The sequence below is a fragment of the Odocoileus virginianus genome, unplaced genomic scaffold, assembly GCF_023699985.2.
Source record: "Odocoileus virginianus isolate 20LAN1187 ecotype Illinois unplaced genomic scaffold, Ovbor_1.2 Unplaced_Scaffold_4, whole genome shotgun sequence".
Classification (NCBI taxonomy): domain Eukaryota; kingdom Metazoa; phylum Chordata; class Mammalia; order Artiodactyla; family Cervidae; genus Odocoileus; species Odocoileus virginianus.
Window position 1 is genome coordinate 2,438,840 of NW_027224266.1, and position 23,219 is coordinate 2,462,058.

At 37.9% G+C, this 23,219-nt stretch overlaps 1 protein-coding gene across 1 annotated transcript in view; it reads left to right on the forward strand.

The window, feature by feature from the left end:
* Positions 1–23,219, forward strand: part of PHEX (phosphate regulating endopeptidase X-linked) — a 196,691-nt gene that overhangs the window by 13,137 nt on the left and 160,335 nt on the right. The gene's annotated exons all lie outside the window — the stretch shown is intronic.

The following is a 23,219-nucleotide window of genomic DNA, read 5'->3' on the forward strand; positions in this document are numbered from 1 at the left end:
TTGAAAAGGCAAAAATGGTATTTTTTTCACTTTCTTATAACTCAATTATGCCATACAGCTAGCATTCAGTAGCACACCTAAAAGAATTCCTGAAAATTTTTGAGAATAATCATTTTTATTTTTCCTCCATAACATTTCCCCCAAGATTTAAAGAATTAATTTAATCAATTTTAATAAAAATTAAGTATGTATCAATTCATGTATATAGCATCCAAAATCATTGGCAGAATAATTAAATACCTATTGTCAGTTATAGAGACTTCCCTATAGCTCAGATGGTAAAGAATCTGCTGCAGTGCAGGAGACCTGGGTTGATCCCTGGGTCAGGAAGATCTCCTGGAGAAGGAAATGGCAATCTACTCCAGTATTCTTGCCTGGAGAATCCCATGGACAGAGGAGCCTGGTGGGCTACAGTCCATGGGGTCACAAAGAGTCAGACACAACTAAGCAACTATCACATATTGTAAATTGTAGGGAAAAATGTGCTTACATCTCACAATTAGATATAAACCATATGGACTTATATTTTAGACTAGAAGGCTGAAACTTAGTCTTCATGAGTTATAAGTGGGAATTTGGAAGAATGTTAGCGTTTTCCCATAACCCAACAGGTGCTATTTCTGTGCTATGGCACTGTAAATAGGACCTTGAAGAGTGAATTTACTAAGACTTATTTCCCTGTAGGATATTAACTTGTGTTGGTCCTTTACCCACCATTCTTGCCTGTTTCCTATTTCCCTTCTTTGGCTTATTTTCTTCCTAGACAGAAAGATGTGTGCACACACACAATCCAATAAGCAGATGTATCACTGAAGGATAAGAAAAAGTATTTCCAGACAGATGATCATTTCATATTAGTTATAGACCAAAGATTTCTATCTTCAGGGCATGAAGCTGTTATAATTTAAAGAATTTCTGGGAATGTCTTACTGTAAAAACTAAAGTCAGTATCGATGAATTTTGTTTGAGGAAGATACTGTATGTGGGCTAAAATTAATAAAAATAAGAGTAAATTGTTCAGAGCAGCACAAGTTTTTTTTTCTACTTTTAAAAATGAAAAACTGTTATTTCTAAGCTTAGTTATGAAAATAAAAAGGAGCAAAAATAACATGCAAAAAGTAAAAAGAAATCCACACTTAAATCCACTCCTAGAAATACCTGCTAATAAAGCAGTTGGGTATATATCTTCCCAGGTTTTTTCCCCACGTGTGGATACATATGCATAATGTCATATGCACAGCCATATATTTAAAAAAATAAAAATAGCTGATATTATGCATGCTGCTCCGTCAGCTGCTTTAACAAATGATGTATTCCTCATAGATGTGGATTATGTCAGTAGACATCTTTCCTTATTATAAATAACACTATAATAAATACCTAAGTTTGCACATCTTTATGGCCTTATCTAAATGTATTCTTAGGATAAATTCCCAGAAGTGAAATCACTGTGTTGAAAGAGTATTCATGGTTTCATTTTTGTTGCATATAGCAGAATGGTCCTTTAGAAAGTTGTTTCTAGGTCTTCATATATTTTCTTGCTGCTTTAAATGGCAACTTTTCTCAATCACCTGTTTTTTTTCTGGTATAGAGTAGTGGTCAGCCAACTGTGGCCCATGGGCCAAATCCACACCACTGCCTGTTTTTGTAAATAAAGTTTCATTGGAAGACAGCCACATCCATCCATTTATACATTATCAATGGCTGCTTTTGCACCATACCGTCAGAACTGAGAAGTTGCTGTAAAGACCATATGACCTGGAAAGCCCATATGACAGGCAAAGCTTAAAATATTTACTCTCTGACCTTCATGGAGGAAGTCTGCCAACTCCTGATGCCTGTTGTAAAGCTTTGCTATATCTATATTGGATCTAATTATAGCTATTTTATTAACTGATAGCTTTTTGGGGATTTTTTGAAAGGTAATCATGAAATTAAGAAATAATTACAATTTTTGTCTCTTCCTTTCCTTTTACCATAATTGACTAGAGCCTCAGAATAATGTTGAATTATAGCAATGATAATGGGCATAATATTCTTAGCTTGAGTTGTAATGACTCTAGCATTTACTCCCAATGCACTTTTTCTTTGTTTTTAGTATTTTTTATTGTGTTCTGTTATTCCTAGTTTGCAAAAAGTGTTGCTCAAGAAAAATCTCTTCACTGTTTATCAAGAGACTCACATGGAGTATCTCATTTAACTTCTCTAGATTTTCTCATGCTGAATTAACCTTATAATCTTGAAATAAATCCTGCATGTGAATGGTTTATTATTTTCTTTTAAGCCATTGCTAGAATTGAATTGTTTCTTACGTTTGTGTCTGTATTTATGATTGATGTTGGTCCATGGATTTTTGTGTGCTTGGCTTGTCAAATTCTGTTATCAAGATTGTGTTGGTCTTGTGAAACAAAGTGGGAGGCTCCCCGTGTATTTCTATCCTCTGGGAAGGACACAGACAAGTAAATCTCTAGTTTGACATGCACTGTAAAGGATGAATTAAGAAATCAGTCATAGGGCTCTTGCTTCAAGTGCCAAGAAGGAGAGCAAATGGTGGAGTAGGGTCTCTTTTTAAATTAGTATCATCTTATGCCAGATGTACGTGCTTGAAATATAAAATATGTATTCTTTGAACTTTTAAATTCTGAGGTAATTCAGACTTAAAAGTTGAAACAATAGTATAAGGAACTCCTATATACTCTCTACCCAGATTTCCTGATGCTGTTTTGCTGTATTTTCTTTATCATATTATTCTTTCATTCTCTCTGTAAATGTAGAGATATTATCTCATTCTCTGTCTATATATTTATATTTATACATATGGATAAAATATGTAAATGTTATGATACCAACACACAGATTTATAGATATATATCTTTCTGAACGCTGCAAATATGTTGCAGATAATTAGATTTTTTTAAAGGAAGAGCTTTATTGTTGGCTGTGCTGAGTCTTCGTTGCTGTGTGGGCTTTTCTCTCGTTGCGGTGAGTGGGCGTTTTCTCTCGTTGCGGTGGGCAGGCTTCTCACTGCAGTGGCTTCTCTTGCTGCAGAGCACAAGCTCTGGGGCGCTCAGCTTCAGGAGCCGTGGCCCGTGGGCTCAGTAGTCGCAGCTCATGGGCTCTAGAGCACAGGCTCCATAGTTACGGCACCCAGGCTTAGTTACGTTGTGCCAAATCAGGGATTGAACTGGCGTCTCCTGCATTGGCAGGCAGATTCTTTACTACCTGGCCACCAGGGAAGCCCAGATATTCTTTTTTTTTTTTAATCTGTGTCTCTTTTTCTGTTTTGCATATAGGGTTATCATTACCATCTTTCTAAATCCCATATATATGTGTTAGTATGCTGTAATGGTGTTTATCTTTCTGGCTTACTTCACTCTGTATAATGGGCTCCAGTTTCATCCATCTCATTAGAACTGTTTCAAATGAATTCTCTTTAATGGCTGAGTAATATTCCATGGTGGTTCTTAAAGTATATAAATAGAACTTTTCAGATATCAGATGTGCTGGCCATCTCATTTTTTAAACACTAAATAGTCTTTATTTATTTAGCATGCAAGTTGTTTATTTTGGGATGTGATCCCAGGAAATACAGGTGGGGGACTGGGAAGAGTGAAAGATGGAAGGGAGGAAAAGCCAATCCAAGAATTAAACACTTGGTCTTTAAATTCTAACTATTAAAATATATTTATCCTATATCCTTCTATGTATCTGTGTATCTCTCAGTCTACTCATCCATCTAACCACCCAGGTGGTACAAGCTCATTGTAGATCAGCTGTAAATGACTAACGAGAGGAAACATAATTCAGATCCTGATACCCAGTGATAAGTTTTTAAATGCAAATATACAATTATATGTATATATATATATAAAGGATCATATATTCTATTTTTATAATATTATTTTTCTGTGACAAATTAACATCTTTTCAGGTCAGTATAAATAGTTCTATACCATCATTTGCCATGACTGTTTTGTATGGATATACTGCAATTTGTTTCATTAATTCATGTGTTGCCATTTGGGTGGTTTCCAGATTTTATCTTCATTATAAGCCTCTCAGAGCCTGAGTGTTGATGCCACAGAGTTGGATTTGAGTCCTTTCCTTTCATTTCTCCTTTGTGTTACTTTTGGTCAGTTAGCTCACCTAGCTCAGCTTTTTTATCTTTCAAATGGAGATAAGAATACCCATTTCATAGGATTTGTGAGGACTAAAGGGGATGACCTATATAAATTACCCAGTCTAGTTCCTGGCATATTGCAGGCCCTCAATATTTGTCCTTTGCTTTTCCATTTTGTCTCAAAGATAGTTCTGAGGCTCATGAAGTAGTGTCTATCAAATGCTTTAAGCTTTATTCTGGTCTTATCCTCTGTAAATATCATGTGCTTTCAAAAATATTAAATACTGTCTAGATATTTTTCCTCACCCTTGATAAAAAGAATATCCAAAAATAAAACCCGACGAGACCAATCAAAAGAATACCATTTTCTTATGACTGACAGAGAACACACAGAAATGGCTGTCCAATTTGTGAAATAAAATGGGTTTGACACACCTGGCTGATGAAAAATTGCCCTCTATTGAAGTCAGCAACCTGGCTTCATGAATTTTTTTCTTTAAATGGCATATAACACTCAGATTTCTACTTGGAAAATAAAATTATTTCTTGTTCTAAGAATTAGGATTTGTTTTTTTAAAAGGTCTGAATATAGTTATGCATTTGAATGTCTTAAAATTTCCTTCCCACAAAGCCTCCAAAATTTTCATGTGACTATGAAATTGACACAGCATGCATTGCTTTTGAACGAACAGATGAAAATTTTGCAAATGAGCACTTATGAAACACGAAGCAATGAGTGAGCTAGAACACTTGTGTTAAACAGAAGACAGATGACTTAGGCTAGGGCCAGCTCATCTCTATTACAGAATAGCGATCTTGGCCAATATTTTATAAAGAAATGCAGTATATTATTATGTTCAAGCACAGACAGCACTAGCAGAACAATAAGATGAAGTGGGGCCTATGCATAATAGGCAGAGAAAGATGACTGTGATTCATAGATTGGTTATTTATTTGTAAATACCTGCTGGCTGAGATTTAAAGGATTCTCGTAATTAAATAACCCCCCTATAATCTTGTTTTTCCTGTTAGTGATCCTAGCCAGATCATCTTTTGCAGATACTAAAAAGTTGAAAACTTACAGTTCAGCTCCTGTAAAGTCATTTGATAATTAGAAAGTTCAGATCATTGAAGACATAGTTAATTGTGTCATTTTCTTCATGCCATGACCTAGTATCATGATGTGCCAAATTGACCCTTGATGTCATTAAGCTCTTTGAAACAAATGATGTCAGACTAGAAAAAAACAAAATGGGGACGTGACGGGGAAGTGCCAATGAGCACAACGAGCAGCCAGGCACTGTGGTGTGCTTTTTATTCCTGGTGAAAACTCAGCCCATGTAAGTCTCATTGAATCTGCTATATAGACCAAGTGTGCCCACTCAGAGCAGATTCCTGTTTTTTCTGACTATTCTGCTTGTTTTTCATGGGGCTACCCAGGAAGCAACAACTTGCCAAGTTATGTATACCCTGTTGTGAGTTCTGTGTGCACAGAGAGATGCTGCATAAAGACCTAGGCCTGTGTCAAAGACTTAGAATGTGAAATGAAATTATTTTACCTGAAGTTTTTTGTTGGTGTGGTTTCCATTTTTCATAATTGCAATACCTCATTTGAGCTTGGGTGGGGTGGGAGTGTGAGTTTCTGTAGTGTGTGGAAGGGGAAAGAAGTTGTCAAATTTTAAAAAGTTTAGCAATTTCCTGTTAGGAGACATTTACTTTGAATACAGAAATTAATTTCTTCCTGAAGGCTCTGTGAAAATGTGTATTTACCTCTAGGGCATGACCTCTTTCTAAATAGCTTAAGGAAGTAAAGAGGCCTTGAGAATGGCCACCATGTGTAGGAGCCTGTGTTCTGGGAGGTGTGACAGTCAGCATTTTAGATTTTCTTCCTGTGTATCCATTTCCACCCCTAGTGCATATCCTTGTCTTACTTTTTGACTCCTACCTCTTCAAAGCTTTTTATTTTAAGATCTAATTTTTCCCCTGTGGCTTTAATGTAGCTTTTCTTTTGTAGTGGTTAATGTTGCAAACAAGTTGGTTAATGTTGCAAATAATGTTGCGAATAAGAACACATCTATTCATAACATTTATTCTGAGTTATATGCTCTTTGATTTGGGGGAAATGTGCTCACTTCAAATAGATTGAAATAGGCAGCATTTTGATTGTATTGATTAATCTGTGAACACAGGACTATTTTCTGAGCTTTTACTTTTTTCCTGGTGCCAATTGTTTTTAATTACAAGTAACAGAAACATCAACTCAGACTGGCTTAAGGAATAAAGAAAATTTGTTGGCTCATGTAACCAAAATATCTAGTAATCATGTGGACTTCAGGTAAGGGTTGATCTAGCAACTGAAACGAAGTATCACATTTCTTTCTTTGTTTCTACTCTGACATCTGTTGTCTCATACTTTCTAAGTCTTCTTGGCTTAGATCGTTGCCAGTAGCAATTTAGACTAAATTCAGAGTTTAGACTTCCTCATTTGCATCCAGCAAGAGATATTGCGTTAGGCATAGGAGGATGTAGAAGTTAATGAGCTGCTGTAAGACTACTGTGTAGAAATTAAAAATCTGCACATCACAAAATATTTCAGTAGATACTGTAATCAAGATTCTAGAGGGAATTCTCTGGCAGTCCAGTGGTTAGGACTTGGCACTTTCACTGCCAGGGCCTGGGTTTGATCCCTGTTCAGGGAACTAAGATCCCACAAGCCATGCAGCATGGCCAAAAGTAATAATAAAAGACTCTAAAGCTACACTATTCAGTATGGTAGCTACTAGCCACATGTGGCTTTTGAGCACTTGAAGTATGGCTAGCTGGAATTGAGATGTGCTGTAAGTGTAAAGTATACACCAAATTTCAGAGACTTCATTTAGAAAACATGTAAAAATATCTCACCAATAAATTGATTTATTTCATAAATTACATATTGAAATATTTTAGATACATTGGGTTAAATAAAATATATTATTAAACATAATCTCACCTTTTTTGTTTTACTTATTCAAATATAGCAACAAGGAAATTAACAATTATTTATTTGGCTTGGATAATATTTCTCTCAGACAATGCTGCTGAATCGGCCATTAGAAAGGTGAGCTATCTGTGAATAAATTCAAATTTATTTCACTGATAGAGAAGGATCAAAGAACACCTTTAGTAAAAATAGTTCTTTACTCCCATCTACAGTCCCCCTCTATGCTGTTACTCTATAGGTGTCCTCTGTGGTTCGTATAACCATCTGAAATTATCTTGTTTGTATACATACTTATTTGTTTTTCTCATCTATGCTTGCCCACCTGCGTAAAAGAGTCAGGTGATCAGGAAAGAAGCATCATGGGGATGAAAACAATAGGTTAGGATATTTGTGTTTTCCCAACTTTATTGCCGGACCTTGGTCATGACCTCAAACCCTGAAAAGTCTTGGTAATCTAATTGGTCAGACGACACACTCAATGGTGTATATGAGTTTTAAGTCTCTCCTGTAGGGAAAGAGAAAAGGAAAGGGGAATTAGTGAAAGGAAAAGTGTCATCTTAGGTTGCTCTTGGTCTTCTTTGAATTCCATTGTTTTTGTTGTTTTTAGTTATACCCATTTCCATTCTCTCTTTTCTTTTCCTCATCCCTCGGGGATCTTTAGTTTGGACTCATGTCACCTCAAGAGAGCTGTTGATAGAATTCAGGGACTTGAATAGGAAAACAAAAAAAGTATCTTTATTTGCACTAACCTCTGATGGAACTTTAGCATTTTCTTTAATTATGACTGTAGATTACAAACTCTGGTTTGTAAGCTGTAACTTGATTACCAATGGGAATCATCATTTTTAAAAATCTTATTACAGATGTTACAGCTATCTTGAAATAGTATCTACCTACATCACCACTTCAAAATCATAGTGGTGGCTAGACTCGATGTGATATCTTATTTAATGAATTAATGAAGTAGTGCATCTATCATGATTTTAAACAGTAAAACAACTGTTTTGTTAACTGTGTTTTGAAATAACTGGGTTCCATTATAAACCCATGTTTCTTATGTTCTTGTAGACATTATTTTGAGAATGGCCTATAGGTTTTAAGAGTTTGCCCAGGGGATATATGGCATGGAAAAGATAACCCCTGCCTATATAAAGATTGTTGGGGCATGCCTCAAAAAGGTATAGTGTTTACTTTAGCTTTACAATACGTCCTAATTCAGGTGTTTTGAGTGGAGATGGCTATTACATGGCCCCATGGGTCCATTCATACCCAAATATTTGAACAGTTTGCTGTCTAGAATCCCTGGGTAATGAACACATTACTGACAGTTAATAGGTGTTTATAAGGATATTACATGAAACCAGAGATACATGTTTGGAGTTTATGCCAATGCCAAGCCTTGAAGTGATTAAGTGCAAGCTTTTATGGGCTTACCTATGCCACAGAACAAATGTATTTATAGATGAAATTACTGTCTATTGCCAAATACCTATTATGAAAGCAGAGAGTTAAAAGGCCAATGCCCAACTAGAGATGATACAGCTTTTGCCATAGTATAGTTGAAAATATTTCTAAATAGTACAAATGATTGGAAGTAGTAATACACAAAAGTAGTGTCTTCATTCATAAGTACATATTATGTGGTGTATGAAAGAGCTTGCTTGTCATCTGATCATGAAGATGGGGACTCTTATTTGAATTTGGAATGGCAGGGGGTGGAGGGGGGCTGTAAATCTGGAGGTGCTGGAGTGAACTTGGCTCTGTTGGAAGCAATGAGCAGGGCTGTTGGTGAGAGATCACAGGAGTGAGATGGGCAGCTGAAGGATGTCAGAATCCATTTTGAGATTTTTGACTTGGGGCAAGGAAGCTGAGGTTTCTGAAAAGTGGAATGACAGCCTAGAAATGCTCTACATGAAAAAAAGAAGTAGAAAAACCGATGAGGGGGCATGTTTGTAGTATAAATATTGCAACACATAATGAAAAGTTTCCTGCTAGTTAGCTTGAATGTTGTAGGAAGATAAAAAACATTTTACTTTAGAAGATTGCCAACTAAATTTGGGATCCTTTGACTAAATATAAGTTTTTGGCATGACTGATGACACAGGATATTCACATCCTGAGAAAGACATATATACACCTGCAATGATTCTTCCCAACCTGCCCACACCGTTTTTTGCATGGTTGGTGTGTATAATGTGTTTTACTTTGTAGTTGTTCAGAAGGGTTGTGTATTTTTGAAAAGCCACTTCCTGAAAGAAGATGACTGAAAAGGGAAGAAAAGTCCTAAAATTTGGTGGTAACAATTCAAAGCCTACCCATGTGAGCTTTGGTGGTAACAATTCCTGAAGCTCCTCCAAGTCCCCACGTGTTCCTGCTGTTAGTTGCCAGAAGCAAGAATAACAATGGAGCTGAGAAAAATGGGATTTGGGCAGGAATGTCCAAGGGTCATCTAGATTTCACAGCAGAAGCAGATGACTCAGATTTCCTGGGTCTTGAATATCTTAGAGAAATGGGACAATTACTTACCTTTATTCTAATCCTAATTGGTCAGTGGCAAAACTTAGTCACCAGAAAAATTAAAAAGTTGTTTGTGCACAAATGCATGGCCAAATGGAGTTGAACATTTCATCCTCCCATTTCCTAACTCTTTGATTAGATGATTTCAGCTGAGCTCTCATCCTCAATTCTGAGAACTTTTCAACTGCAACTTGAAGGTGTGGCTTAATTGAGCATCTTTTAAATGTGGAAAAATCCCCACTTCTCACCTGTTTTACTACTAATGTGGGTATTTTGGCTCATCGCTGTGAATTGAGCCTTTAACAGATCCACTCACCTCCTAAATTCATGAGTACATCACACAGAGAAGGGCCTGACAGTCTAAGCACTTTATAGAGGTGACCTTATTTAATAATACACTTGCTACATTTTTTGAAGCCTCTAAACTGAACTCCTTACAAGCCTGTTAGATGGAAGGTTTATCTGCTTTTGGGGCATGAGGAAATAGAAGTAGCCAGGCAGTAAAGTCAATCACCAGCCCAAGATCACAGAGCTAAGAGGCGATGGAGGAAGGATTAGAATTCAGATGTTTGACCCTGAGCACATGGTAAAACCCCTGAAAACCAGGGAGGTGATATTATCTCATTTTACGGTTGTGAAAGTTGAGACTTAGAGTGGTTATGTAAGTCTCTCATATTCACACAGCTAGTGACCTGTAAGGCATCTTCCAGAGCAGTGATGTCGAAAAGAAATGTAATGTGTGTCATAGATGCAACTCATGTAATTTTACATTTTCTAATAGGTAAATTAAAGTAGAAAGGAATCAGATGAAATTAATTTTTGTATCTAACACAACATATCCAAAATACTGTCATTTCATGAAATCAGTATAAAAAACTTATGTGTGAGACAGTTTACATTTTTTCTTGCCTACTAAGTCCTTGAAATGCAGGTCATGTCTTAAACTTGCAACATGTCACCTTGTAGACTGGTCACATTTCAGGTATTCAATAGCGCCTTGCAACTACCCGCTTCTGAATTGGACGGGGCAGTTCTAGTCAAGTGCTTCTCAACCCCAGCTGTACACTGAAATCATTTGGGAGCTTAATAGATAAAGATGCCTGGGTCCCATCCTCAGAGGTTCTGATGTAATTGGTTTGGTGTGCACCCTGCATTTCCACTCTTTAGGCTATTTAATACCCTGCTTCCGCAGGTAGCTCTAACATGCAGCCAAGTTTGAGAACCTAGACAAGGGTGATGTCTAAACTAACTGAGTAGAGAACTGTAGCCACTGTCTCTTGGGAGAAGGTTCTGTGAGTTTTCTGAAATGAGAGCCATTTAAAATAACCCCTCCGGCAGTGTGCTTTGTTAGTGCACACTAAAGAATGTCGGGCAATGACCTAAAACTAATTTATTAATTTCTCCCAACTTATATTTCCCAACATTTTGACCAAGTCTTGGAATAATGCAAGAAAAGAGATTTCTATTTTCCCCCTTGATCTACACTCTGGCCTGGATACATGATCAGTGAGAGTAAAGTAAGACATAAAAGTTTGATTATTTTAATTGAGGTCAAAGGTGTTGGTGTGAGTCTGGAATTCCTGAGCTGTGGAGAAGAGGAAGTTAGGGTTTGAAAGCTGCAGGTTGTTGCCAGAATGAAACATGTCTAGTGGGGACTGCGTGGGAAGTGCTGGGTGAGGAAGGGAGGCAATTGTGGCTCTGGTTGAGGTCTGCCGGCTGCACAGCCCACGGCGTGGCGGGACGCCCACGAAGCTGCTTTTGCCAGAGACCTCACGCCTGTCTTCCCAGTCAGCCAAACTTGTATTTTTGCCCCTGAGACCTAGATGTGAAACCCAGTATTCAGGAATTAAAATGTCTCATCTCACCCGGAGGTTCACTTGTCCTTAAAATGCTTTTGCAGTCATTTGGAATAGTCTTTCTCTTGCCTTCTTTTATTTAAATTGAAACACAGCTTGAATATTCTAGACACATTTATTATTTCTCAGGAGGAAAAATACTGGGTCTACTGTAGTGGTAATGCTATAGTGACATGCAGTTTTGTTAGTTATATTTATTTGACTTAAAATTAAGCAAGAGAAGACACAAACACTGCTGGGTCTTTCGTAACATCAGCTAAAATAATTGATTTGATTCATCGAATCAAAAAGACTGCTAACTGTAAGATGCACCTTTATTTCATGTATGCTAAGTAAGACTAAGCTATTACACAATGATTTCTTAGGATTGGGGATTTTTATTTTACGTTCATCAAAAGTTATTTTAGGCTGAGACATTAATTTTTATCACATATTATTCTTTTACATTAATTAAAAAGGAAAATGCAAGCAAAAGAGATGGGGTAAGTTATTCCTAAAACTTCTTCACGGTCTTTTTGATTTCAAACCATCAGTACTTTTATATTCTCACAAAGCATTGTCCTATTTCCATCAATAACAGCAGTGATTCAGCATTTCTTTAAAATGTGCTCCCAATCATCTCAGGGATTTTCCTCCAAGGCTGTCTTTTTGGATACACAGTAAGTTTTACTTTCATAACCAAACTCTAGTGAAATCTTTCTGAAGATGTGTTAAGTGACAGTTTCCTAGTCAGGCAACCAACCAACTCATTTGAAGTATTGATGATAAAAACTGCTAGATCAAGGTCATATATGGGCAGGCAATGGCGTCTACATCATGACTGTGTCTGGCTGACAGTTTTAAGATGGATTCCAATTTCAGAGATGTTCAAATGTTAAAAAAAAGTGTGCTTCTTAGCTTTCATGAAATATGGTGTGTAAATTGTTTTTCTGATAATCAAGGTTTCCCAGCTGCTTGTCATATCCACCTTGTTTATGTACGTCTGAACAATTTCAGCAAGATTTGCCCTCTATTCTCTCCTCAGCACACCTAGGCTTTAATGAACAAGGATGTATAAGCAAAACTCCCCCACTTCCTTCTTCTCCAGTTTGCAGCTACAAAGCTATACTTTGATATCAATCTTCTCAACCTTGAATGTGTACGTGGATCATGTGGGAATCTTGTTAAAATGCAGATTCTGTTTCAGTAAATCTGAGAGGGGCTATGAGATTCTGCATTTCTGGCAAGTTCTCAGGTGATGCCCACTTCGCTGTTTCAGGGACCGCATGTTGAGCAGTCAGGCTTTGCTATATCTAAGAACATGTTATGGCATTAAAGAAATTCAGTACCTCTCCAGGGTGCATGAGTGTTTTGTTTTTCCTTCATTTATATTATTATTTTGATGAAAACCTCTTTATTGCAAATGTCACTGTATTTGAGTAAGAACAAATATTTCTTAGGATGAAAAGAAAACGAATTTTATATGTCCTTTCTTATGGTACAGGGAGAGGTATTTCTTTCCCTTAATTTGTTCCATGAAGGATTTGCTCATTTTGTTTTCCCTTGCTTTTCTCCTTGAAAAACTTGGGCAGCTTGAGTTTACTAGGAAATCTGCATGTAATTGCAGATTAATAACCTACCCATTAATACCACATTAGTTCATTGTGATTAATAGCATCTGTGTGAATACTTAATGAATTAGTAATGACAGACTATTTGCTTTAAAGTGTCAAGAGAACATTCCATGTAAAAAGGCACTACCCATAACAGGAAAATTAATTAGAGACTGGTTGGATAATAACTTGTCACAAGTAAGATATGTTTGTTTGGAAAGCCTCATTGGTATTGATATTTGCACAGTGAGAGATATTTTTTAAAACCTGCCTGGGCCTTTTAGTTTATAAAATGAGAGGAGAATTTTATTTTCAGCAACAATTAAGATGAGTATGGGAACTTACATTTATGAGAGAGATACACACACTCAAATATGTGCTAGTATACTCATGAGTTTGCCTGTGTCACTAACCAGAGCCTTCTCATAGTGACCTTTTCAATTGAGTTCCAAATTGAACTGTTTCTTCTACCTGCTATCTATTCTGAATTCATCAATTCACTTCCCCAAGGCCCAAACTTTTCTTGTTACTAATTTTATTCCTTTAGCAAATCATTTGTTTTCTCTATGGCTCCTCATTCTAATTCTGTGATGTTGCCATCATTGTTTATTTCTGTCTTTGCCCTACATCCAAGGAAGCGAAGGTCAAGAAAATTATGTGACTTGCCCAAACCAATCCAGCCATATAATTTGTCCCCCACAGATTATGGGTCTAACATTTCAAATGTCTCCAATTTTAACCCAAGCGGAAAGAGCTGCATTAGCAGAGGCTCTATCCAGCTGGTGCCTTTGAGGAAACTCAAGAAGCCTGGTGTGATTGGAGCTCAGAGTTGGAAGGGAAAGGGGACGTAAGACAAAACTGAAGAGAGAGGAGGGACCAGAGCATGTAAGCCTTGTAGGCCATTTAAAGGTTTTAGCTTCTATCCTCGGGCAGTGGGAAGCCATTTGTAAATGTCATGTCAGGGTGTGCTGATGCACGATGAGTTTTGCCAGAGCATCCTGGCTGCGTGGCCCGGAGGAAAGGGTTGATGTATGGAGATCAGTTCAGAAGGCCCCGGCGTGCTGTTTTGTTTTCTAGCTTGGGATCCGGATTAAGGTAGAGTTTGTCTTCCTTGTTACAGAAAACCTCAAGCATTATTAGGTATCCTCTTCTCTCTAACTTCGGCATGAAGAGTCATTGTCTTCTCTCTGTATCTCCCCACTCCCTGCCTTTTTTTGGGAAACATTTCCAGGCACCTGGAAGAATCAGCTAGGGGTGTGGGTGTGGAAGTTAACTCTGGTCCTACCAGCCCTTTTGGGTCCTCTGTTTGTGCCAAGGATGCTATTGCTTCCTTTGTTTTACAGGAGAGGATTCTGGGTAGAGAAAGGAAAGAAAGCCCAGCTCTGGATCCCTCACTGTCAGAAACCCAATTTTAGAGGGACAGCCTCCCTAGACCACACACTATGGTTTGAATAGCCAAGAATAGAACCTCTGCTGCTCTCACCTCAAGGAAGGTGGGAGTGAAAACAGGGGTTAGTTGGGAAGTGGCTTTTTAAACCTATGTTTACAGTGTTTTGATGCTGCTGTCATAGATGAGAGAGGCCTCGTGAAGTCTGGAGCTCAGATTTTTTAGGATTTCAGGGATGCAGTATTTATCCCACTCTTCCTCTCCGTAGGGTGTGGTATAAGCAGAAGTTGAAAATAGCTGTCCTGTGTTGTCTTTTTCATTTTGGAAGTCTTACTGGCATAGTGCTGCTTTATTTTTTCTTCTCTTAAACCAGTGAATTGACTCTCACCTCAAACCCACATTGCATTTCATCTTTAAGAAATGGACTTCTCACAGATGGGTTTTGTAGAACTGAGGACTAACTTAGACCTAAATAGACCAATGCAAGGAGAGTGTTTCCAGGACAAAAAAAAGTAAAGCTATCCTTGCAGAATGTTCAGGTTGAATTAAAATGGAGCTGCAGAGTGAGGAAATCAGCAAAGAAAGGGTAAAGGTCCTGATCTGACTTTGGGTGAGTTGGGGAATGGGGGAGGAGGGAATCTGGACTGGTGATGTAGGACTACTAATTACTGTCAACTCTACTTTAGTAAAATTGGAGAGGAGGGATGGTGAGTGCTATTGGTTGAAAGTAGTGGTTCTCGAAGTATGTTCCTCTGCCTCAGCATCAGCATTACCTAGGAATTTGTTTGAAATGAAAATTCCTGGGCCCCACCCCAGACCTATTGAATCAAACACTCTGGCAAAAGGACCCAACTCTATGTATTAACAAGCCCCTTTGAGAGACCCACAGCCAGTATACTACTGAATGGTGAAAAGCTGAAAGCCTTCTTGCTAAAATCTGGAACAAGACAAGGATGCCCACTCTCACCACTTCTGTTCAACACAGTATTGGAAGTCCTAGTCACAGCAATCAGACAAGAAAAGAAATAAAAAGTATCCAAATTGGAAGAGGAGGTAAAATTGTCATTATATGCAGATGACATGATACTATATATAGAAAACTTTAAAGACTCCACACAAAAACTACTAAAACTGATAGATGAATTCAGCAAGGGAGAAGGATATAAGATTAACATACAGAAATCTGTTACATTTCTTTATACTAACAATGAAATATCAGAAAGGGAAAGTTAAAAAAAATCCCTTTTAAAATCATATCAAAAAATAAAATAGGAATAAACCTGATCAGGGAGGTGAAAGACTTATTCTAAGAACTATAAAACATTGATAAAGAAAATTGAAGAATATTCAAAGAAATGGAAATATATCCCATGCTCTTGGATTGGAAGAATTAATATTATTAAAATGGCCATACTACCCAAAGCAATCTACAGATTTAATGTTGATCCCTATCAAATTGCTGTTGTTGTTTTGTTGCTAAGTTGTGTCCAACTCTTTGGAACCCCATGGATTGAAGCACGCCAGGCCTTCCTGTCCCTCACCATCTCCCACAGTTTGCCCTAGTTCATGTCCGTTGAGTTGATGATGCCATCCATCTATCTTATCTGCTCTGTTGCCCTCTTCTTCTTTTGCTTTCAGTCTTTCCCAGCATCAGGGTCTTTTCCAATGAGTCAGCTCTTCACATCAGGTGGCCAAAGTATTGGAGTTTCAGCTTCAGCATCAGTCTTTCCAATGAATATTCAGGGTTGATTTCCTTTAGGATTGACTGGTTTGATCTTGCAGTCCAAGGGACTCTCAAGAGTCTTCTCCAGCACCACAGTTTGAAAGTATCAATTCTTCAGTGTTCAGCTTTCTTTATGGTCCAACTCTCACATCCATACATGACTACTAGAAAAACCATACCTTTGACTAGATGGACCTTTGTGTCCATCTTTGCTTTTTAATATGCTGTCTAGGTTTGTCATAGTTTTCCTTCCAAGAAGCAAGCGTCTTTTAATTTCATGGCTGCAGTCACCATCTGCAGTGATTTTGGAGCCCAAGAAAATAAAATCTGTCACTGCTTCCACTTTTTCCCCTTCTATTTGCCATGAAGTGATGGGACCAGGATGCCATGATCTTAGTTTTTTGAATGTTGAGTTTTAAGCCAGCTTTTTCACTCTCCTCTTTCACCCTCATCAAGAGGCTCTTTAGTTCCTCTTCACTTTCTGCCATTAGAGTGGTATCATCTGCATATCTGAGGTTGTTGATATTTCTCCTGGCAATCTTGATTCCAGCTTGTAACTCATCCAGCCTGGCATTTTGCATGATGTACTCTGCATTTAAGTTAAGCAGGGTGACAATATACAGCCTTGATATACTCCTTTCCCAATTTGGAACCAGTCTGTTGTTCCATCTCCGGTTCTAACTGTTGCTTCTTGACCTGCATATAGGTTTCTCAGAAGGTAGGTAAGGTGGTCTGGTATTCCCATCTCTTTAAGAATTTTCCACAGTTTGTTGTGATCCACACAAAGGCTTTCACATAGTCAATGAAGCAGGAGTATATGTTTTTCTGGAATTCTCTTGCTTTATCAATGCTCCAACAAGTGTTGGCAATTTGATATCTGGTTCTTCTGCCTTTTCTAAACCCAGCTTGTACATCTGGAAGTTCTCAATTCATGTACTGCTAAAGTCTAGCTTGAAGGATTTTGAGCATAGCCTTACCAGCATGGGAAATAACATTTTTCATATAACTAGACCAAATTACCCATGACATTTTTCATATAACTAGAACAAATAATCTTAAAATTTATATGGAACCATAAAAGACCCAGATTTGCCAAAGCAATCCTGAGGAAAAAGAAGAAAGCTGGAGGCATAACTTTCCCAGACTTCAAATAATACTACAAAGTAATGGTAATCAAAACAGTGTGATATTGACACAAACACAGATATGTGGATCAATGGGACAAGCTACAGAGTCCAGAAATAAACCTATGCATTTACACTCAATCTTCGACAAAGGAGGCAAGAATGTACAATGGATAAAAGATAGTCTCTTTAACAAGTGGTGTTGGGAAAGCTGGACAGACACATGTATACCAATAAAGTAAGAACAAAACCTCTCACCATACACAAAAATAAATTCAAAATGGTTTAAAAACTTAAATATAAGACATGACACCATGGAACTCCTAGAAAAAGAATAGGCCAATGATGCTCTGACATAAATCATGTTTTCTCAGGTCTGTCTCCCAAGGCAACAGAAATAAAAACAAAAATAAACAAATGGAACCTAGTCAAACTTACAAGCTTTTGCACAGCAAAGAAAACCATAAGCAAAACAAAAAGCAACCTACTGGGAGAAAGTATTTGCAAATAATGTGACAAACAAGGGCTTAATGCAAAATATACAAACAGCTCACACAACTCAATAACAACAAAAACAAAAAACCAATCAAAAAATGAGAAGACCTAAATAGACATTTCTCTAAAGAAGACATACAAATGGCCAATAGGCACATGAAAAGATGCTCACTAATTATTAGAGAAATGCTAATCAGAACTACAATGACATACCCACCTCACACTGTTTAGAATGGCCATCATTAAAAAGTCTACAAATAACAAGATGCTGGAGAGGGTGTGGAGAAAAGGGAACCCTCTTACACTGTTGATGGGAATGTAAATTGGTGCAGCCACTGTGGAAAGCAGTATGGAGTTCCTTAAAAAACTAAAAATAGAGTTGCCATATGATCCAGCAATCCTGCTCCTGGGCATATATACAGAGAAAACTCTAGTTTGAATACATTCATGCACCCAGTGTTCATAGCACTATTTATAGTAGCCAAGACATGGAAATAACATAAATGTCCATTGACGAATGAATAAAGGAGATGTGGTATATATACACAATGGAATGTACAATCAGCCATGAAAAGAATGAAATAATGTCATTTGCAGCAACATGAGGGGCTTCCCTGATAACTCAGTTGGTAAAGAATCTGCCTGCAATGCAGGAGACCCCAGTTCGATTCCTGGGTTGGGAAGATCCACTGGAGAAGGGATAGGTTACCCACTCCCAAGACTTCTTGGTCTTCCCTTGTGGCTCAGTTGGTAAAGAATCCACCGTGCAATGTGGGAGACCTGGGTTCAATCCCTGGGTTTGGAAGATCCCCTGGAGAAGGGAAAGGCTACCCATTCCAGTATTCTGGCCTGGAGAAATAGACCTAGAGATTATCATACTAAGTGAAGTAAGTCAGAAAAAGAAAGACAAATACCATATGATATCACTTATATATGGAATCTAAAATATGACACAAATGAACTTATCTATGAAACAGAAATAGACTCACAGACATAGAAAACAAACTTATCATTACCAAAGGGGAAAGAGGTGGGGGGAGGGATAAATTAAGAGTTTAGGATTAGCAGATACAAACTACTATATATAAAATAGGGGGAGGGAGGTAGGAGGGGGGTTCAGGATGGGGAACACATGTAAATCCATGGCTGATTCATGTCAATGTATGGCAAAAACCACTATAATATTGTAAAGTAATTAGCCTCCAACTAATAAAAATAAATGAAAAAAACCAAACTACTATATATAAAATAGATTAACAACTAGGTGCAGCTGTATAATACAAGGAACTATATTCAATATACTATAATAAAACATAAAAATAATATGAAAGAATATATATATATATGTGTATATATATATATATATACCTGAATCACTTTGCTGTACACCAGAAACTAACATAATATTGTAAATCAACTATACTCCAATAAAAACAAAAAGAAGCCCTTCTCATGATACTGATGCATGCTCAAGTTTGGAAACCACTGGTTTGTACTAGGACATAATGTGAAGTTAAGCTTTATGAATCAGCTAATTTTGTTTTAGTCAAACCTCACCAGGCCTCCTACCTCTGACTAGGAGCTTCAGGAGTGTGTGTCCCTGATCTCAAATAGGGTTACAGGGCAAAGTGGGTAGGTGGCTCAGTACAGACACACTCCACTGCTGCAAAAACCAGTCTCAGTATAACCTGGGAAGGCATTTCTTTCAGTTATTAATGTGATGAAGAGCTCTGTCAAGAAATTCTATGAGGACTGCCTCTGGTTTAGCCACCTGGGGGGCTTGTTCTTACATAGGAAAGAAACTTGCAGAATTTTGCTGGGCACCTGCTGGTCAAATAAGCAAAAGTCAAGGACCTGGGTCCAAATCCAAGCTCTAACTTTACCAGCTGAGTTTCCTTGGACAAGTTATTACAGTTTTCTTGCCTGTAGGCTAGGGTTAATGATTCATGCTGTTTAGGGTTGGTGGGGGATTAATTGAGGTCATGTACAATACACCTGGCACAGAGCAGGTGCTTAATAAATGAATGCTATCACCAGGGTCCTTGAATGTCTCAGGACTGCTCAGGAAGGACCACTGTGGGGGGTATGTAACCATACGTGGCCTTTTCCTTGTAATGTTAAGATAGTAAAAATAGGCAGGAAAAGTGTAATTAATACTTGTCCTATAGGAAAAAACTGAAGATGAATTTTAATGACTCTAAGTTCAGCACAGGCCTTACATTGAATTATCCGCTAAGATACAAATTATCTGAATAGGAAAGCTATTTTTATGAGTTAAAATATCATGTTGGCAGATTCATTGTAATGCTATGCCATCAAAGAGTGATTTTAAAATTTAATTTAAAGTATTTTCAAGTGTGACCCTGATAAGCGAAATCCTTAAAAATTCACGTACAAGTGAACATAATAAAAGAGTTACCTTCTGTTGGACTTTTGTAGTGTCTGGAAGTTGTATAAAATTAATTTCATTCTGGACAAAGAGGTCCTTGATGCTAAAATGGGGGTATTTTTATGTTATTTGGTAACCCATGATTTAGATTAATGAGTTAGAGGTTTTTAATGCCCCTAAAGTAATCTCTGTCCCTTTTTCTTAAGCTAGTGCCAACCAACAATTATCATTTATGAGACGATCATAAAAAATGAACAGAGGAAAGCCTTCTGACAGCTTCTCTCCCTATATTTGGGTGGGAGTTTTCCAGAAGAATGAGAAATATCAGCTCTTATTGTCTTTTCAGTATGTCAAACAGACTCAGTTAATCCCATGCTTGACCGGCTATGGGGCTGAGGAACTGCAAAGTCAAGTGTCACACAATTCGTGTGAAAACATGAGGGTTATGGGATCCACAGACCATGACTTAGTTAACTTGGATTTTATTTTTTTAATGAGAATAACAACGGGCTTTGCAAGCTGATTTAGAGTCTCCACGTCTAACTGCGTAAGAATTTAATACCCATGAAGTGTGAGTTAGAAAAATGAAATTTTTCAGTACGGTAAATAAACTGAGGAGCCTGGAAACCAAATTGAAGTCTGTAGCCTGGAAAATCAACAGAGACTAAAAATAGTAAGATTAGAGGTGACATTCAACCATGGACCAGCCAAAGGTGGTTTTTAAGTACCACCAAAGGAGAAACCAGACCATCATATGATAGGTTTAAAAAATAGATGTGTCTAGAGAATATTCTGTTTATTATGTAGGTGTGGAAGGGCACATTTTCCCTTAAAATGTAGATCTGGTTTTTTAAAGTTTTGAGTTTTCATATACTTTCTCTCACTAGAATTAAGAGGACACTTCACCTGATTTCTGAGGGAAATACTTATCTGCTTGAAATTGAGAATTCAGTTTGACAAGGTTTTAGAATGCAGTTACTGCTTCTATTAAGCAAATCAGGCAAACAGCTCCAGAGAACTCTTAGCAAGTAGCCAGAGAGTTCCCTTTAGAACTGGCACACAGAAGGATCACAGGGTCTGAGGAAGAACACAGAGGAGCAAGTTTTGAAAGGATCGTTGTGCTCATTACTTCTCAGCCTTTTGGCTAAGATCAAGTGAAGAATCCCTGTGCTCTGAGAGCCATCTTCTTTAAATGGCATCAGCCTAACACCAGAGTTCTTGGTAGGTGTTTGCTCACAGGCCTACAGCTTTGTGCATGTGGAGTTTTTGAAAACAGTCTTAGTTGGGAAAGTCTTAAATATTGCAGAAACTCCAAATGATCGGCCTGAGCTGAATGTGACTATCCTGAGCTCCCGGCTTACCAGGGGACTGCCAAGTCCTCAGGAGTATCCCTGTTCCTTTGGAATGCTGTCTTATTCCAGAGCTCTCAGTTAAAGGCCTGTCTGAGCAGGAGTAGACTGAATGAGTAGAATTGATAGTCATATCTGGCTTCTGCGCTTAAAGGAGGTGGGATGCTATGTGTCCCCCTCCCCCCTCCCTCATAGAAGAGCAGGAAAGTGGAAGTGGATGGTTAACCCACGATGGTTGGTGGAAAAAAGACTTGGGTAGCTTAAAAACCAGTATTCACCTACCTGCCAATGCAAGGGACACAGGTTAGATCCCTTGTCAGGGAAGATTACACATGTTGTGGTGGAGCAACCAAGCCTGTGTGCCACAACTACTGAAGCCTGCATGCTCCAGAGCCCATGCTCCTCAAGAAGAGCGTAGCCCCTGCTCACTGCAGCTAGAGAAAGCCCAAGCGCAGCAACAAAGACCCAGCACAGCCATAAATAAATAATTTTTAAAAAACAGTATTCACAAAAAACAGATGAAATCTTGGATCTCATTGTGTGATATAGGGACTGGAATGTGAGAAAAGGAGATTACGGATGTTAGTATAATCAGGACATTACTGATTATAAAAAGAAATAATAAGAGAAGTCCAGTTTCTCACATTTCATTTGCGCAAAAACCTCTCTCAGACTTTCCTTGAGAGGAATTCGACTCGGCAGACATTGAACACCAGCCATGCCAATTGCTAAGCTCAAGTGTTCAAAGATGAATATGACCCAGGTTCCTGCCCCAGAGAGCATTTGATCTAGTGGAGAATAGATATTGTTAATGCCAATTTTATGTTGTGATGATATTTGAGGCCCAATGATCAAAAATACCTTCTTTATGAAAATTCTCTCATGATTCATCCCCTGTGAGGCCAAGTCTGTATTACAAAGGTATGGGCAAAACCAATTTTCATATGGACTGTAGATCTAAATGTGAACCAGTAAAGATTCTAGAGGAAATCATTGGACGCTATCTTCATGACCTCAGGATAGGCAAAGATTTCTTAAATAAGACACAAAACATGCTTACCAAGATGGAAAAAAATGATCACTGATCACATTGGACTGCATTAATATTTCCACTCGTTACATGATACCATTAGGAAAATGAAGTCTATGGAATGGAAGAAGACTGCAGTACAAATACTCAACAAAGGACTTGTGTGTGTAGAATATATAAAGAACTTCTATAAATCAATAAGGAACTGGTTTATGGATTACCAATAGAAATGTGAGAAATATCGCTGAGTAAGCACTTCACAAAAGAAGATGTTGATTGTCTTGATTGGAGATAGTGACTGGAAGGGAGCACAACGGGCTCCTGGGGTTCTGGTCAGAATGTTGGTTATGTGGGTATTTACTCCATGAAAATCCTTCAAATTATGATTGGGGCACATTTCTGTAGGTATGTTATAATTTCACTGAAAAAGTTTACATAAAGAAAAAGCCTTGCTGTCGAGGATGAGGAATGCAGGCAGCATATTTTCAGACATCCTCTCTATTGCCTCTACTGTGGAAGCAGAGGAAATGCCGAGGGCATGGGCTTTTCCTTGGTTTGTGAAAGTGAAAGTCACTCAGTCGTGTCTGATTCTTTGTGACCCCTTGGGAATAGTCCATGGAATTCTCTAGGCCAGAATACTGGAGTGGGGATTCTTCT